This window comes from Podarcis cretensis, assembly GCF_951804945.1.
Source record: "Podarcis cretensis genome assembly, chromosome: 11".
Classification (NCBI taxonomy): domain Eukaryota; kingdom Metazoa; phylum Chordata; class Lepidosauria; order Squamata; family Lacertidae; genus Podarcis; species Podarcis cretensis.
In genome coordinates this window covers 30273717-30291884 of record NC_137180.1, presented here as the reverse complement: position 1 = coordinate 30291884, position 18168 = coordinate 30273717, and the positions used below count along the sequence as shown (strand labels likewise).

Here is an 18168-nt window from a genome sequence, read left to right as displayed (position 1 = left end):
ATTAAAGAGGGGAACTCGTGGAAGGGAGCGGGGTCGATTTTAGGGGATGGAAAAACATTTTTAACATTGGGTTAATTATAATAAGTTTAAAATTTGGGGTAAGAACTTGTTGAATCTATTTGAAGGAATTGGAATACAAGAGGGGGTGGGGTGGGGAAAGTCCTGGAAAGATGCCAATGGAAATAAGGTTATAAAATGGATGTTTTATTTCTTTTCTTTTTTCTGTTATATTTGAAAATGTTCAATAAATATTATTAAAAAAAAAAATAGCAGAGTTGAGGGAGTTATCCTGACAGAACTCTGTCTGACAGCCCAACCTATTGAAAATTTGCTCATCCTGGCAGTTCCCAGGTTTGGATTAGACTGTAAATTTGTGAGCATTTGGGTTTGGGTTTGGGGTTTTTTGGCAAATATATACATATGGCTGATTAATATTCTACAGACTTTTAAATGTATCTGTGGGAAGGGGGGTTATTATTTTGCTGTTTTGTTTTACTTATTTAATCCTTTTTTTAATTATGTGAGCCGCCCTGAGATATTATGATGAAGAGCAGCATATGAATCTAATTTTTTAAAAAAAAATGTAAATAATAAATTAATTTATTGAGATTTTAGCGTTATACAACAGTTACGTTAAGTAACAAATTCAACAACAGAATTCCCACTCATTTTGCATCTTGAAGTACTTACAGGGTAGTTTGGGGTATATATATAACATTGTTACATGCATGCCTTTGTTTTCATTTTTTCCTTAATATATTTTCTTCTTTTCTCCTCAGGATATCTCATTCCTAGACTGTGTTTTCTTAAAACTTCAAAGAAGCAAAGGAGAAAACAAACCAGCAAAGAACGTATAGAGGCCTGGACCTCAATGTTTAGCTGTGTAGACCTGCAGGAGACCTGCAGCTTAGCTGTGGAGTCAGTTGGGCTTGAGCAAGCCACTTCCTTTCAACCTCAGTTTCTCTATCTTTAAAATAGGTATTGCAGTATCTACAAAGTAGGCCAGCTGCGATTGTGGTCAAAGTCTGGATTGTAAAAGAGACCCACGTGTGAGAACAATTTTTAAAATTACAGAGCTGAAAATTCAATTTTGTGCATGTATATATGTGTGCATTTAGACAGATAGCAGCAGCAGTGTGCTTGATTGGTTACCAAAAGCTGCTTCTTTGTTCAGAGCTGATATAACTTCTGCTCCCACCACCCGCCATTAAAGCAGAAAAGCAAGCATGTTGGATTTCAATCCAGCTGCTCATATAACAATTGCCTATGGATCATATTTAATAGACTCATATTTATTATATAAGTACGTGCATATACAAAACAAAACCCAGTGTAATTTTTTAACATAGATCTTTTCAATAAGGAATACTGCTAAGATAATGTTTCCCTTTTCCACGCACAGCTAGATAAAGCCTATTTTTCCCCCTTTTTCTCTCTTTCACACACACACACACACACACACACACACATGAAAAATCTCTCTTTAGTTACTTATTTCTTTTCCCCATGGTCAGGTTGGCTGCATCTCCAAACACTTGTAAGTACTGTATGTTCTGTCATATCCTGAAGTCATGCATTAGCACCTTTTCATTCAGCAAAGGGTGAGAACAGATATCTTTTGGCAGCTGACAGCAGGGAGCAGGCAGAGAGGAGGGGAATGAAGCTGTAGGACTAGGACACTGTGGTGGCCTAGTGGCTAGCATGGCTAATGTACCAGCTGTGAATAACCTCTTTTTTCTTATCCCATCCACCCAACAGATGTCTCTCTGTCATTGTCATGTCCTCAAGCTATCCTGGTAAATGATTTGTGCATTATAAGTGAGTCACCAAGGTGGCAATTGAACCTCTTCACAGCTCAAAATTGTTGATGTGTGCACTGAGAGTGAAGTGTGAGTGAGAGAGAGGGAGGGAGGGAAAGAATGAGAATGAAAGAGGGGAAAAATAGGGAGGGAGGGGAGGGGAGGAAAGAAGGAGGAAGAGGGAAATGTCAAGGTTACCTTGTTTTGCCTGGAGAATCAAATGGGAGGGCAAATTAACTCCTGGCTCTGCTTGATCTTTCGGATCTCCTTGACAGAGGCAACCCCTTCCTTCCTCCCTTCCTACCCGAGCAGATGTAAATATCACTTTGAAAAATTAAAAAATGAAGAATGCAGCGATCTGTATTGTGTGCCTGCTTTGTTACTGTGGAAAGAATGTTAATAAATATACAGAGAGGCTGCAAAGTTTGCCAGTATAAATAATGTAGCATTTCAAAGTGTGTCAGTAAATGTAATTGAATTTTTCAATGTAAAGATATAGTTTGGTTATAAATTGGAGTCATGCTTGACATTAGTTGGGCATTAGGAGATATTAATTAGATACTACTCACTTCTTTTCGGTTTCTTTTTTTCTCTGTTAAATGAATAATCAGGAGACAAAAAAAATTGCAAGCATGCAATTTAGAGAATTTTTTTTTAAAAAAAGAAAATCTTGAAAGCAAGCTGCTTCGTAATTGTTAGTGGGGGTAAATAAATGTCTTTTTAAAAAAAACCTTGTCAGTGTGCCGTCTCAAACATGCTCTCTCCAATACTAACACAATACGGAGAAGCTAATCCATTATAATACTTTGTAATGATAATAAGATACGTTGAACAAGTAGCCTAGGGAAAAGATAGTAATAGTCACCTTTAGGCAGAGGAAGAATAGCAAGCAACTGTACATTTTTACAGGAGGCTGATGACAACATTTCCTGTGACTTTGAAGTTACTTTGGCCATCTCTGTTCTGGCAACAATTCTGCATATCAATCAGACTGTGATATTTCTTGCCTTACATTTGGAATGTAATGTCTAAAAATTTACTTATGTGATCTTTGCCTGTTGGCACCCTGTTCATATGTAAATATATTAGTCGGGTATTTGCCTTATGCTGGCAATGCTGCCTATAGCTCTTGTGTGGGGCTATCATGACCTCCATATATCTAGCAAATGCTGTCTATATTTCCTCCTTGTTGCTGATCATCCAGCAGCACTTCATCTTGTTAATCAGGCTGTTTTGTTGCCTCAGCTAAGCACAGCACTTGCTTTCCTTCCTTCTTGTATGATTTACTTGGGTGGTATCTTATTAATCCTTCTATGTTTATCCATAGTGCATTAGTCTAGTTCCCAGTCTTTTACTCCACAAGTTTTCACCATGCTTATTTTTTTTATCCCAAAGTCAAACAGGATTTTCTCCCCTTCAGTTTTTCTTATGCCTTTTTTTGACCTTGTATTGGGTCACTTATAATCCAAAGCACCCCTTCCCTGCTTCCCTCTCAAGAAACCAGTATGACAGATTAGATACAGGTTGCAAAATCCCTTTTAGGGCATTCAAGCAAGGGTTTGCTCTTGAGTACTTTGTAGCTTTTCACCTCACAGCACCTCCTTCCAATGTGTCAAAAGCAGCTGGCGAAACACCCTCTGAGTTTCACCAGTGGTTTTTCAAGGAGCTTGGAAGGGCCGCCCCCAAAAGAGGGAGTTTAGAAATCCTTCTGCATCGTGCCTGGGAGGAAGGGCTTAGAGATTCTGAATACTGAATAGCATATAAATGCCTGATATAAATATCTAAGCTTGTGTTGAAATTGCTGACACATCTTGCATTAGCTGTAGTTTCCAAACTTGTCTTCAAAGGCAGCCCTATGTACAATGCATTGCCGTAGTCTAACCTGGTGGTAAAGTCTGTTGCATGAAAGGGTTCCTGGTTCACTTAGAGGTCCTACCTTACTCCTGAGCAGCATTGTAGCTGTGAATGGGACTCTGTCATGCCTCTCTCTGATCAGGATTTTAGGATTAGGATTGTCAGTTAGCAATGATAGTTCAAGATACATCATGAAAAACAAGGAAGTTTTTGTTTTGATAGGTTAGTTAGTTCACCAAGCACTGCTCCTAATTTAAAATAGGGCAATTCTGACTGACAGATTTTTTACCCTTTAGTCACAAGTGGGTGGCTCTATAATTGCAAACCATGCTGAGGATTTTGCTGCTTATTTACACTGACTTAACAAATATAACAAGGGTAGGGAATCTTTTCTGGTTAGCAGGCCCCAGATCCTTATCTCCCCACCCTTGGTGGACCAAATATGACAGAAGAAGGGTGGCACCCATCTGGCAATCACCTGACATCACTATGACCTCAGGTGACACTACGCTTTGAAGGCCAGAATCTTGAGACTTCAAAGCACAGCCTGGGAAATAAATGAAAGCTCATTTGATTCTCACAACCCTGTGAGGCAGCTTAGTCTGAGAGACTGTGACTGGCCCAAGGTCATCCAGCAAGCTTCTTAATGGCTCAGTGGGTATTTGAACCCTGGTCTCCCACATCCTGGTCCATTGATGTAGACCTTTTTTTAATGCAAGAACATTCTTTCATTAGTATTTTGAACATTTAATTGGAAAAGCATTGGCCTTAAGCATGCATAACTCTGCTTAGGATCAGACTGCATGCAAACATTCATTCTCCTCTAGGACCCTAGGCATCTTCTCATCTCCTTTAGTGGTCTTCTCTTCCGCCTCTCACATATACACTCAAAGGTGCCCATGAACACCAGAACTAGATGAAATGACACCGAGTGCATATGCAAAATAGTATTTTGCCTCTTCAGCAGGGCCTGACATAAGCATCTTAGAGCAATCACTTTAAATCATGTCTCAATCAAGAACATCCAGATCTTCCGACACAGAAGATTATGTTGGTTTTAGCGGGAGAGAAGGATTGTTTTGCCCAAATCCTGTGCTGATGCTATGTAATTGTAGTAAGGCAAAAATCCAATCGTTATCAAATGAATAAACAAATAAAGCATACTAAAATACAAATTCTGACTGGTTGATGCTACAGCATAGATATATCATGCAGTGTCATGGCTATGAGGAAAGCTCTAATGGAACTTAGGCAAACACTCAAGGAAGTCAAGATCAGCTTAAAGGTTTCCCAAAAGGTTTTTGTAAAACAAAAAACTGTGACTATGATTTGCCAGGTTCAGAAACCATACAAAAGATTTTGTGTTTTTTTTATTTCTTTGGTTAGCTGCTAAAAGACAAATTAGCAATTCTGTTTACATATTCATTTGATATGCATCCCTCTGTAGCTATTGTAGTGGCCAAATTTGATCCCTCAAGCCATCTGAATTTGGTGAAGAGTTTACGTTGCCTATATATTTCCCTGTGACCAAAGAAAACTAAAAGATTAGTTTGGTGATTATTGCTGCAATTTATTTGTTGATTCACCTTTAGTTTTGTATTCATCATATCAGAGCTGCAGATTCAGCATCGGCAAGCTGCCAGAGTAGAATTATCAGTCCGTATTTATCTGCGTACTGACATAAAAGTGTATGTGTAGATGGATAGATAAACAAGGTAGACAAATAAGCAGATAAATATAGCTAGGCATGGCCTTGTTCCAGTCTGCACATGGGTATGCGTTATATGCAAAACACATTCATCCAGCTAATGGCACTCCAGTTGTTGTGGGCAATTATAATGAAAGCTGCCTAGCACTCATGGAAGCATAAGAAAAGAGAGTCCCTTGGTCACCACCCAAGGATGTCAGCTGCTCTTGTTGGGCTTGAAAATAACAGTCACAGCAACACTGGCTGAGCTGGTTTACTGTAATCAGAACAGGGAGACAAGGGAAAACTGATTTGCTGAAATCTGGGGATATTACTCAGATTACAGATCCCTTAAAAGTTCCTGTACATCTAACAATTTTACACTACTCTGAAGCTAATCTACTGTATTGCTTCATGCACACACTCTTACCCAGGGTTCAGTTTCCTTGGAATGAGGGACAGTGGAGACTGTGGTGTCTTCAAGATAGATGGCTTTTTTTACACATATATACAACCTGAACCTGGGATGTGGGTGGTGCTGTGGTCTAAACTACAGAGCCCAGGGCTTGCCGATCGGAAGGTCAGCAGTTTGAATCCTCGCAACATGGTGAGCTCCCATTGTTTGGCCCCAGCTCCTGCCAACCTAGCAGTTCAAAAGCAGGTCAAGTAGAAGTAGATAAATAGGTACCACTCGGGCGGGAAGGTAAACGGCGTTTCCGTGCACTGCTCTTGTTTGCCAGAAACGGCTTAGTCATGCTGGCTGCATGACCTGGAAGCTGTCTGCGGACAAACGCCAGCTCCTTCAGCCAGTAAAGCGAGATGAGTGCCGCAACCCCAGAGTCGTTTGTGACTGGACCTAACGGTCAGGGGTCCCTTTACCTTACAACCTGAACCTACAATGGAGAGACTCACAGCATCAGCACCCCAAGAAGGTCTTGCTTCTCCCATAACCACAGACTTGGATTCAAGCAGAAATCAAGCATGTCCCTCCCTCTCAGGCTTCTGCCTGCAGCCTGCTTCTCAACCAGCTCACACATGCCTCATCTCTGGTTTAATCCTTCTAACTACAAGCCAGTTGAGGGAGGGAGACCCACCCATTCACCCTCTGGTACAGAGCCATTTCCATTATTACCCTAACAACCCATACTTAGGCAATTACCAAGAAGCTGACCTGACTATTCCAACAATTGAATCCTTGCAGGATCCAGGAATTAGAAGGGACTCGGGCATATAGACTAACTTCCCCCATCTGGAAAAAAAGCCTCACCACAGTATCTTTAAGCAAAAAGAAGCCTTGATATCTGGGAAGTAAATGCTAACAGTGCCTTTGTTCTTTTGCAACTTATCCCCACCCCCCACCCCCCACCCCCCACATAAAGCAGGATCAGTGGTAAAATGTAAATAAAAAACCCTAAATTGCTTTATTCGCCGTGCACATTCTGCAGTTAAAGTGAATGAAATCTCCTTTGAGGAAACATCTGACTAAGCAAAATAATGGTTATGCATTTGTGAAAATGCTTAATGAACTCCCCAGTTAAAATGCTGTTATTTTAGAACCCATTACAATGTATGTTAAATTAATTTGAGGCTCCGTGGTTGAAAAACCCTCCCCCCCCTCCTTTTTTAATATACCAAAAATAATTGACCTTAGTTGCATGTGAGGGGGACAAAGTTCCTACACGGTCAGGAATGTTGGCAGTAAAACCGAATGCAGGAGTCCACAAGTGGAGGAGTAAGCTTTTCACAAATCTTGTCTCCATAATCATTTGTCTAGTGTCAGTTCAAAGTCAGGGAACTTGCCAAAGATCAAACACATTTTTTTCTTTAAACAGTGCATATTGTAAATGTTCTGGCTGGCATTCGTTTTCTGTTTCTTCCTGTTCTAAAACATACATATTTACTATGCCTGCAATGTTTGGGGTTATATCTTATAGGCTGAAGGAAAATGTATCGCTTGTCCACAGAGTAAAATATTTCAAATAATGGTATGCAATTCTCAGCTACTAGAGGCTGAGGAAATAAAATCAATGGGGGTGGGGGGAGAACCCAACCCAAAAACGTTGGGATGTACAGTGGTACCTTGGTTTTTGAACTTAATCCGTTCTGGGAGTCCGTTCAACTCCCGAAACCATTCGAAAACTAAGGTGCAGCTTCCGATTTACTGCAGAAGCTTCCAATCCAATGGCGTTCAGCTTCCAAAAAACATTCGCAAACCGGTTTGCAGCATTCTAGAACCAATTTGTTCAACAACTAAGCTGTTCAGGAACCAAGTTAGATACCAATCTCAATTGTCCTTTAGCTGAATTTTACTGATTGTTCTGTCCAAGCAGTTGTGTCAATCAGTGTACTGAGGACTCAGCTAGATTGGTAAAGAAAAAGCGATTTATATGCGTTCTATATGTGACAGAACACTGTGTCACCAGATGGTGCTGTGGACTCCCATTTTTCCATACTGGATTTTCCTGTTTAGATTTACAGCAAGTTTAACTGAAATGCTTCTTTGATGTGTCTAGATCCAGCCTTAGAAACATTTATGCCTCCCTGATGTTCCTATGCAAAATCTGGGTATGGAATACTAAGTAGAGCAAAATAATAATAATAACTTCAGACCTAGAGTATTTAACTCCTGATCCATGTGTGCTCTGATGCCCCATGTTACTGAGGTCACTTGTCTCTGCTATTCCCAAGATGCATTTTAAAAGGGAATCTCAGGAGAGAAGCTGCTAACAAGAGAGGGAAAGTACTTGTGTTATTGACTAGGTCCAAGGAGAGCCTTTACTCCATTTCCCAAGGGTGTTCTCTTACTAGGCAGCCATTTCAAATATATAGAGAGTACTTAACTAGAGAACAGATTGTATTAAAAGGCTAGTAATATGAGAAGTGTATCGGTAAACTGAGAGTACAGGATCCAAAATATTGAGAGGTGTAGTTTGTTAAGGGTGTTGAGAGTTGTTAGGAGACCCCATTCCCTTCGCAGAGCTTAAATACCCAGAAACGGGATTGCTGGTGAAACCCGGGGCCAGATTTTAATATAAGCTCAAACAGTTATAGCTTAGGGCTCCACTCTCTTGGGAGCCCCCCTAAAAAAATAAGGAAAAAAACTGGATGTACATTTCCAAAATGTAAGTTAAAAAATAAAACCTACATACAGCAACAGCGGCAAATGGCTTTAGATACCTATTAGGTCCATAAATTACCCTATAGCATATATTTGACACAAAAAACGGTGACAATTTGTTGCTGAAGGACAGCTGGACATATAAAGGTCCCCATTACATTCAGTAGCTTAAGGCCTCATCAAACCTAAATCCGACCTTGGTTAAACCGTTCTGAGAAGTGTAGCTCTGTGAGGGAAACAGAAGTCTCCTACCAACTCTTGGCACCCTTAACAAACTATGGTTCCCAGGATTCTTGGGGGAAGTCATAACTGTTTAAAGTGGTATGATACTGCTTTAAATGTATAGTGCAGATGGAGCCAGCCTCTAGATACCTTGATTTATCAATGCAGCTTGTACCACCCTCAAAAGGACAACAGCACCCCTATCTCCTTCCCCTTTCCTCAAATAAATATCTTTTCCACCTTGGCTCAGAGGGTGATGTTGAGTTTCCATGCAAGATCTTAGGGATTACAGTGGTACCTCAGGTTAAGAACTTAAAACTGTTCTTAACCTGAAGCACCACTTTAGCTAATGGGGCCTCCCGCTGCCACCGCACCGCTGGGGCACGATTTCTGTTCTCATCCTGAGGCAAAGTTCTTAACCCGAGGTACTATTTCTGGGTTAGTTTGTAACCTGAAGCGTATGTAACCTGAAGCGTATGTAACCCGAGGTACCACTGTATAGATTATTCATATTGTGCCATGAACACAATCTACAAAAATGACAAATAATACTTTACCTTCTTTTCTCAGCCCAGCACTAAGATTTGACCTTGCCACCAACTTGAGCCATGTCACCCGGACCTTGCCTCCGAGGCAATTCCCAACCTCAACGAATTCTGCAATGATCCTGTTCCCAACCTGACCACCCACATTAGAATGAGATTACTGACAGGTACAAAAAAAGTGTTTCCTAATGAAGTCTAGCGTATGCACTAAGGTCATGGAGGAGGGAGAGTACCTCAATCTTTGAAGTCATTTGCAATTAGGGGGAGAAGTAATTGAATTGGATTCCTCTGCTATCTCCTCCTTCCATTTCTATCTCTCACACATGGACATTACCTATGACCCCCTATGAAATATTAATAAAATGCAGATTTTAAATATTTAAGCTTTACATTCATGTTAATGAGTACTGTCAATCAGTTGAGGCTAAACATGTAGCTAATTTCAGAGTTAAGATTCAATGTTCAAAATTATCTTATCAGTGGGGGTTGGGGACTGCAAAACTAGAGGTGAGAAAAATAATGATCTCTCTCCTTTCAGAAGCTCACAAGAACTGATACCGATGCCATTAACATGTTGTTAAAAATATTGTTGTTTTTAAAAAGCTATTTCCAAAAGTGGTGTTTGCTCAGCAGTGATCAATTAAGAATGCTAATGTTCGTGCATCAAAGATGGTTATTTTTCCTTGCGTTGGTAAAAGGTTGTATATTAGAGAGATAAGTTACAGTTTTGTTAAATGGAAATAATAATGTGAATACTGTACTGTTTTCACCCGTATCTAACAGATTAATTGCAAGAAAGTGGAAGAGACAAAGAGATAAATGCATTTTATTTTCGCATTTCTGTATGGCACTCCAAACAGTAAGTTCAGAAATATTAAAATTATTTATCAGTCTTCATATTTTAGTCATGCACGAAAATGTCTTTATCCTTAAGGCAGGCACATGCTTATTTGTATATCGACTCATATGTTATGTAAGTGGAACTCTAAATAGATATTGTGTAATAATGTTCCGAAGTCTTTCACAATTTTGTATTTCCCCATCCCTGAATGACAAGAATTCAGTTTGCTTGAGTTATCAGCTAACAATGTCTTCAGATACTGGATATTATAATGCCTTTCGGCATATACGCTAGAATAGCTGTGTTGGGTGGTATTGGTACCCAAGAGGAAGCATGGGGGATGAACGAGGACAACTGAGAATTTGGGACAATTGCACAAATCTATCACCATTTTGGGGACGCGGGTGGTGCTGTGGGTAAAACCTCAGTGCCTAGGACTTGCCGATCGTATGCTCGGTGGTTCGAATCCCCACGGCGGGGTGAGCTCCCATCATTCGGTCCCAGCTCCTGCCCACCTAGCAGTTCGAAAGCACTCTTAAGTGCAAGTAGATTAATAGGTGCCGCTTTATAGCGGGAAGGTAAACAGCGTTTCGGTGTGCTGCGCTGGTGCTGGCTCACCAGCTGCAGCTTCGTCACGCTGGCCACGTGACCCGGAAGTGTCTTCGGACGGCACCGTCTCACGGCCTCTAGAGCGAGATGAGCACGCAATCCTAGAGTCGGACACGACTGGCCCGTACGGGCAGGGGTACCTTTACCTTTTACCTATCATCATTTTGAAGAACAACTGTATGCTAAATAGTTGGCGATGAGACAGGGGCAAAGTTTGCACATAACATGAATGCAAACCATGGTTTGTATTGTATGCACAAGTGTATGGGTTCCTGGACCGAAGACTGTGGAAGTAGCACTCCAGCTGCTGCCATCTTACCTGGGGTTAAACTGTGTTGCTCAGGGCTTAAGCCATGATTTGGCTAACATGTCTGCTGAATCTGGGTTCATGATTTGTCCCTTTGATACAAACAATGAGCAGCACACCAAGAGCAAATCCACCTGTGAAGCCAACCCATGGCTTAGTCTTGGGTAGCACAGCAGCAGGTGAACCAGAGAAGGAGTGCAGCAGCCATGATCTCTTCCTCAGAACCACCAGGCTTCCACATGCATGTTACGTCATGGTTTGGTTTAGCACTCCATGTGAACCAGGTCAATCTATATTTTGGCCTTAGTGATGGCTCAGCAGTGGATGTTTGAGGCCAGGCTTTGTATTGAGTGTGTGAAAGCATCGACAGTATTAAATAATGGAATTGTAAGATTTATTCAACAAAGAGAAAAATGTGAACTTGGTCTTCAATCAAGGAATTTAGGTTCAGGAGAAGCAAAAGGGAGACCCCTCCACCGTCCTCTGTTGATGGGTCCAAAGTGTACTATCCCTTGCTGTCAGAGATATCCCATGGAAGTTGTGGGGAAATGTGCACACATTTCATCTAGGAACAGGTTTCCTTCAGTAGAATCAAGTACAACAAATACTATCACTTTATTATTATTATTATTATTAAGATAGGTGATCTTTACTGTTTCTAGAGACCCCATAATACATGAAACACACACATATATTCCCATTTTTGTACTTTTGTCCAGTTACTGTATTCATTTTTCCCCAATTTGAACTACAAAATGAAGATTTTCTTTGAGTCAAAAGGAGAGTACCCTTAAACATTTTTTTTAGAAAAAAGCACTGTGTGTATGTGTGTGTATGTGTGTGTGTGTGTGTGTCTATATCTCTATATCTCTAAATCTGTATCTATCTATCATCTATCTATCTATCACATTTCTTGCTAATGCTAGATGCCCACCTTTCATCAGTTTAACCACATTTATAATCTAGAACCTAATTTAGTAAAAAAAGAAGTTGCACTTTAAGCTCTGGGACTTAAGAAGCCTGAAGTTCATTCTGGTTATGGACCAAGTGCCATAGGTCAAGCTAAAATGCACTCCCATATATGCCACACTACAACAACCTGGGTCACACATTTATTCATAAATATTTACAAACCACACTTCCATGGGAAATATAGTAAGGCAATGTACAACATAAAAATGCAAATAAACAGTAATAACATTGATAAAAGCAGCAGTTAGATGTCAATAAAAACTGGTTGGTGAAAAAAAGTCTAATTCCTAAGGCATGTCTGAACTATACAGTTTTTAGAAGATGTCTAAAAGAGAGCAGGGGTGACGTCTGGCAGATTTCTATTAACAATGAGTTAACAATGAGTTTCACATAGCAGACCCTGCCATAAACATGGAAGATGCCTAAAGAAGCCAGGGTGGCTATCTAAAGAACTTTTAACTGAGTTAAGATTAAAAAAGGATGTGTACAAAAAATGGAAAAGGGGGGAAACCACCAAAAAGGAATTCAAACAAATAGCCAGCACGTGTAGACACAAAGTCAGAAAACCTAAAGCACAGAATGAACTCAGGCTTGCTAGAGAGGTTAAAAGCAACAAAAAAGGCTTTTATGGGTATGTTTGTAGCAAAAGGAAGAACAAAGAAACAGTGGGGTCACTCAGAGGAGAAGATGGTGAAATGCAAACAGGGGACACAGAAAGGGCTGAACTCCTCAATGCTTTCTTTGCCTCAGTCTTCTCCGATAAAGAAAACAATGCCTGACCTGAAGAATTTGGAGCAAATGATTCAGCAGAGGAAACACAGCCCAGAATAACTATGGAGATAGTACAAGAATACTTGGCTAGTTTAGATGTATTCAAGTCTCCAGGGCCAGATGAACTGCATCCAAGAGTATTAAAAGAACTGGATCTCAGAACCACTGGCAGTCATCTTTGAGAATTCCTGGAGAACAGGCGAAGTCCCGGCAGACTGGGGGAGGGCAAATGTTGTTCCTATTTTCAAAAGGGGGAAAAGAGAGGACCCAAATAATTACCGCCCAGTCAGTCTGGCATCAATACCAGGGAAGATTCTGGAGCAGATCATTAAGCAAACAGTCTGTGAGCACCTAGAAAGGAATGCTGTGATCACCAATAGTCAGCATGGATTTATGAAAAATAAGTCATGTCAGACTAACCTGATCTCGTTTTTTGACAGAATTACAACCCTGGTAGATGAAGGGAACGCAGTGGATGTAGCCTACCTAGATTTCAGCAAGGCATTTGACAAGGTGCCCCATGATATTCTTGTAAAGAAGCTGGTAAAATGCGGTCATGACTATGCTACCACTCAGTGGATTTGTAACTGGCTGACTGACCGAACCCAAAGGGTGCTCATCAAAGGTTCCTCTTCATCCTGGAGAAGAGTGACTAGTGGGGTGCCACAGGGTTCTGTCTTGGGCCCGGTCTTATTCAACATCTTTATCAACGACTTGGATGATGGACTCAAGGGCACCCTGATCAAATTTGCAGATAACACCAAACTGGGAGGGGTGGCTAACCCCCCAGAGGACAGGATCACACTTCAAAACGACCTTGACAGATTAGAGAACTGGGCCAAAACAAACAAGATGAATTTTAACAGGGAGAAATGTAAAGTATTGCACTTGGGCAAAAAAAATGAGAGGCACAAATACAAGATGGGTGACACCTGGCTTGAGAGCAGTACATGTGAAAAGGATCTAGGAGTCTTGGTTGACCACAAACTTGACATGAGCCAACAGTGTGACGCGGCAGCTAAAAAAGCCAATGCAATTCTGGGCTGCATCAATAGGAGTATAGCATCTAGATCAAGGGAAGTAATAGTGCCACTGTATTCTGCTCTGGTCAGACCTCACCTGGAGTACTGTGTCCAGTTCTGGGCACCACAGTTCAAGAAGGACACTGACAAACTGGAACGTGTCCAGAGGAGGGCAACCAAAATGGTCAAAGGCCTGGAAATGATGCCTTATGCGGTACGGCTAAGGGAGCTGGGCATGTTTAGCCTGGAGAAGAGGAGGTTAAGGGGTGATATGATAGCCATGTTCAAATATATAAAAGGATGTCACATAGAGGAGGGAGAAAGGTTGTTTTCTGCTGCTCCAGAGAAGCGGACACGGAGCAATGGCTCCAAATTACAAGAAAGAAGATTCCACCTAAACATTAGGAAGAACTTCCTGACAGTAAGAGCTGTTCGACAGTGGAATTTGCTGCCAAGGAGTGTGGTGGAGTCTCCTTCTTTGGAGGTCTTTAAGCAGAGGCTTGACAACCATATGTCAGGAGTGCTCTGATGGTGTTTCCTGCTTGGCAGGGGGTTGGACTTGATGGCCCTTGTGGTCTCTTCCAACTCTATGATTCTATGATTCTATTCTATGATTCTATAAAGAAAGCTCAGACCCTGGAAGAAGCCAATCAAAACTGTGCAGTGTGGGTGGGGCACCATAAATACCCTAATAGAAGATCTCAGGGATCACTGTGGAGCAGAAGAAATAAGGCAGTCTTCAGTGTAGTCTGGACCCAAGATGCACAGGGCTTTGTTGAGTCAACTCAATAACCTTCAATCTGACCCAGCAGCAAATCAGCAACCAGTGCAGTTTTCTCAGCAAAGGAGTAACATGCTGCCACTAACCTGCTCCTGTGAGCACTCTGGCCACCGCATCCTGCATCAGTTGCAGCTTCTGGTCCAGATACAAGGGCAGTCCAACATCTGAAGGGCTGTCAGATGGATGGTGGAACCAGATGTTTCCTACTGCTTCAGAGGGGAGGACCTAAACCAATAGACTCAAATGACAAGAAATGAGGTTTTGGCAAACATTCAGAAGAACTTTCTGGCAGGAAGAGCTATTCAACAGTGGAACAGTGGAAGGTGATGGACTCACCTTCACTGGACTTTTTAAACAGAGGTTGGATGGCCATCGGTCAGAGATTCTTTAACTGTGATTCCTTCATAGCAGGGGGTTGGACTAGATGAAGCTTGGAGTCCCTTTCTACTCTACAATTCTATGATTCTATGAGCAGGATTGATTCTCTGCGAAGTTAAGTCCTGCTCAGTTTGGCTGTGTGTTGAAGTCCTTAAGTCTGGACTTTGAAGTATCTTGCAAGGTGCTGCTGAAACAACGTTTTTATCCATATTAGCAGCATTTTCAGTGCAAAGCCCTGGCAGTCGCTTGACATCACAATGACATCAGCCTTTGCCTGACTTGATCTACATCCTATACCCTTTTTTTAAAAAAATGCTGGCTCTTTGGGGGGGGGGGGTTATTTTATTGGGTTGTTGGTTTTGTTTTGATTTTATGTATTCAATATTTTATGTGAACCGCCCTGAGACCTTCAGGTATAAGGCGGTATAGAAATTAATTAATTAATTAATTAAATAGATAAATAATCTGATGATCTGAAACTTGTAGGTACAAAACGCTTCCAAAAGGAAGGAAAAACCCCATTCCTGGTGTAGAGGATTGTAGCATTAGTCACTTAAACCAATGAGTTTTAATGAATAGATAAACCAATTGATATAAATCTGCATAAATTTGCATTGGAGAATAACAGTAGTTCTAAAGCAAAAAAAAAAAGCCTACTTTGTTGCCCTGGAGAAATGCATGTGTTACAGCAGGTACCATGGTAAAAAAAAGCTTTCTGTCTCTCTTTAACATACAAAGGCATGTCTGTTAATAGAGTGCTTACAATTGCATCTGCAATTTTCATAAGCACTTGTATTATAACTAATAAAAACTCTGCCGACTGATTAGTCAGAGCTTCCTTTTTAATTAATTAAAATGTTTTAAATCAATGTATTTAACCAACTACTTGACCGAACATTGCAGTACACACACGCACACATTTTGCTCCTACCTGAATTTTCCATTGAAGAACCATTTTTTAACAACTTTATATATTTTCATCAGAGCTTCGGAACTGGGCATGTAGATTCCTTTTCAGCTAATCAAGAGAAGCAATTAAGCACTAGGTTCCTTAAATAGTATTCTGTCACAAGCCTTCATGTTTCCGTCACAGTACATATGGTCCAATTGTTTACAGATTAAAAAGAACGAATGAAAGAATGAATTTTTTTTAAAAAAAAATCCCTGCTCAGATGTTAAATCAAGATGTTTTCTTCACTTTCAAATGATGGGCTGACTGCCAACACTTTCAATGAGAAATTCAGAAGGCTTATTTTTTATATATATAAAAAGCCGAACGCATATCTCATGTTTGGACGTTAGTGTGTGATGGCCCATCAACATCAGGATTGATGGAAAAGAAGCTGTTCTTAAGGCATATGTTCAGCTCTCTGCAGAAAGAATACTCTTGGGGAAAGTGTTCTTTGTGAGTTTATGATATGAGAGCAAAAAGCTAGGAGCAAAATAGGTCTTAGGCATGAATTGGTACCGTGACACAGAGGCAGGGCCACCTGCCAGTGATAACATTTGCCCCATAGCACCATCTGGCAGCCAGAAGCTCCCAAAGTTAAATCAAAATGGATGCTAAATGTGTTGTAGCTGGATCGAAAACTAACCCATTTGTATGCCCCTTTTCTGAGTCCAGAAACATTCATGGTCATCTTCAACATGGTGCTTTCTTTTTTAGATATAATAATTTTTATTAAATTTTCCATTTTAACAATCCATTATAACAATTTTAACAATCCATTTAACAATTCCATTTAACAATCACATTAATTATTCCAAATTATACAAATACCTATCATAAAGTCCAAATGTTTTGCCAAATTATAAATTTTTTGTTGGGGGTTCCCATGCTTCGAGTTCAGTGGGGTCCGATCATCTCATATTTCTGATGCTTTTAGTGTTCACCAGTCCCATCTTTCAATCTTCTTTTTATTATCCTTTCTTCTTTAATAGCCTCTGAGTTTTTTCCACAGGCAAGTTAAACTAAACAATATTATGCTTCTGTGTGAACCTTGTTCAACATGGTGCTTTCAATCTAGATTGATTCTAGATGCTGCCATCCATAAGGTATGCATTGATATGCGTTTGAAAAGCTTCCACTTGAATAGGTTATCCGTGTATTTTCCTCCGTGCACGTGCCCATGGTGAATGAACAAGGAAGTGTTGATTGCGATCTTAGGCTGGATCTAGACACATCAAAAAAACGTTTCAGGAAAAAGCATTGTAAACCTCATAATGAGAAATCATGTTGCCGAAAGACAGAACGCCACAGTACCATCTGGTGTCAGTGTTATAATGTATTTACGACGCTTTTTCTTTACTCATGTAGCTGAGTCCTTAGTATAAGCCCACCCACAACACAATTGGGCGCATGCAGATACACTGGACCCCGCCATTGCTGGGAGCTTCTGTTGTCATCTATATTCAAACGGACACACCACAGGGTGTTGCAGAATGCATCTGTAATGAGATTTTATTTTCAGAATGAAATCAGTTTCTCAAGAACCTCCCCTCCCCCCAAAAAATGCAACAAATCTAGATTGTGCATAGAAAAAGCAAGTACTCAAGCTCCATGGGATCTATAATAAAATGTGTGTTTGCAGCCATAGTCTATGGCATCAGCTGTCTCTTTGCATCATTGACAACTGAAGTCATTCTTTGAACATATTGGAAATTTCATTGGCTCCTTGGTCTGAGTGTCTACATGCCTAATTATGCGATCAGAAACAAACATTTGCAGATCATGAAAAACTGATCATATGATCTGCACAGTTTTTGTTTTTTCCAGTCACAGAATTCGTTATTTAGTTGTTCAGACTTCTTAACTATAGCCTACAATTTGATACCAGCACTTGTTGCTTTTATGAACCAATGAACTTCTCAGAAAGTTCAAGGGGTGAGTTTACATCACTGACAATTGAGAATTTCAAGTCAGAGGCTAATTGTAGGGGTGAACAGTATGATCAAATTAAAGCTATGAATGAATCTGTCACTACCCTAAATGTCAAAATAAAAACTGTTCCCCTAAAGGAAATATTTCCAGATGAGGTTGATGCTTTTTAATTCCCTTTTTAGAGAAAGAAAGGGGAGGGGAGACTAGCTAACACATTAAGCATTTTGTGGAACTTCCATTTTAATTCCACTTCCAGCTAATTACATAACAGCAACACCTCATCAGTGCTAATGGTCTCTATTATTAAAGTAACCAGACAGAAGGGAGATGACAAAGAATCCAGTTCATAATCCTTTGATTTCAAAACAAATTTATCAGAGC

General features: G+C 40.4%; 1 long non-coding RNA gene across 1 annotated transcript in view; it reads left to right on the top strand.

Moving 5' to 3' along the window:
• LOC307226859 overlaps positions 1 to 18168 on the top strand; it is a 469238-nt gene that overhangs the window by 380589 nt on the left and 70481 nt on the right. The window contains exons 6-8 of the long non-coding RNA XR_013843606.1: positions 780 to 978; positions 9251 to 9392; positions 10009 to 10084. This is a non-coding gene — a long non-coding RNA (uncharacterized lncRNA). The remainder of the gene's footprint in view (positions 1 to 779; positions 979 to 9250; positions 9393 to 10008; positions 10085 to 18168) is intronic.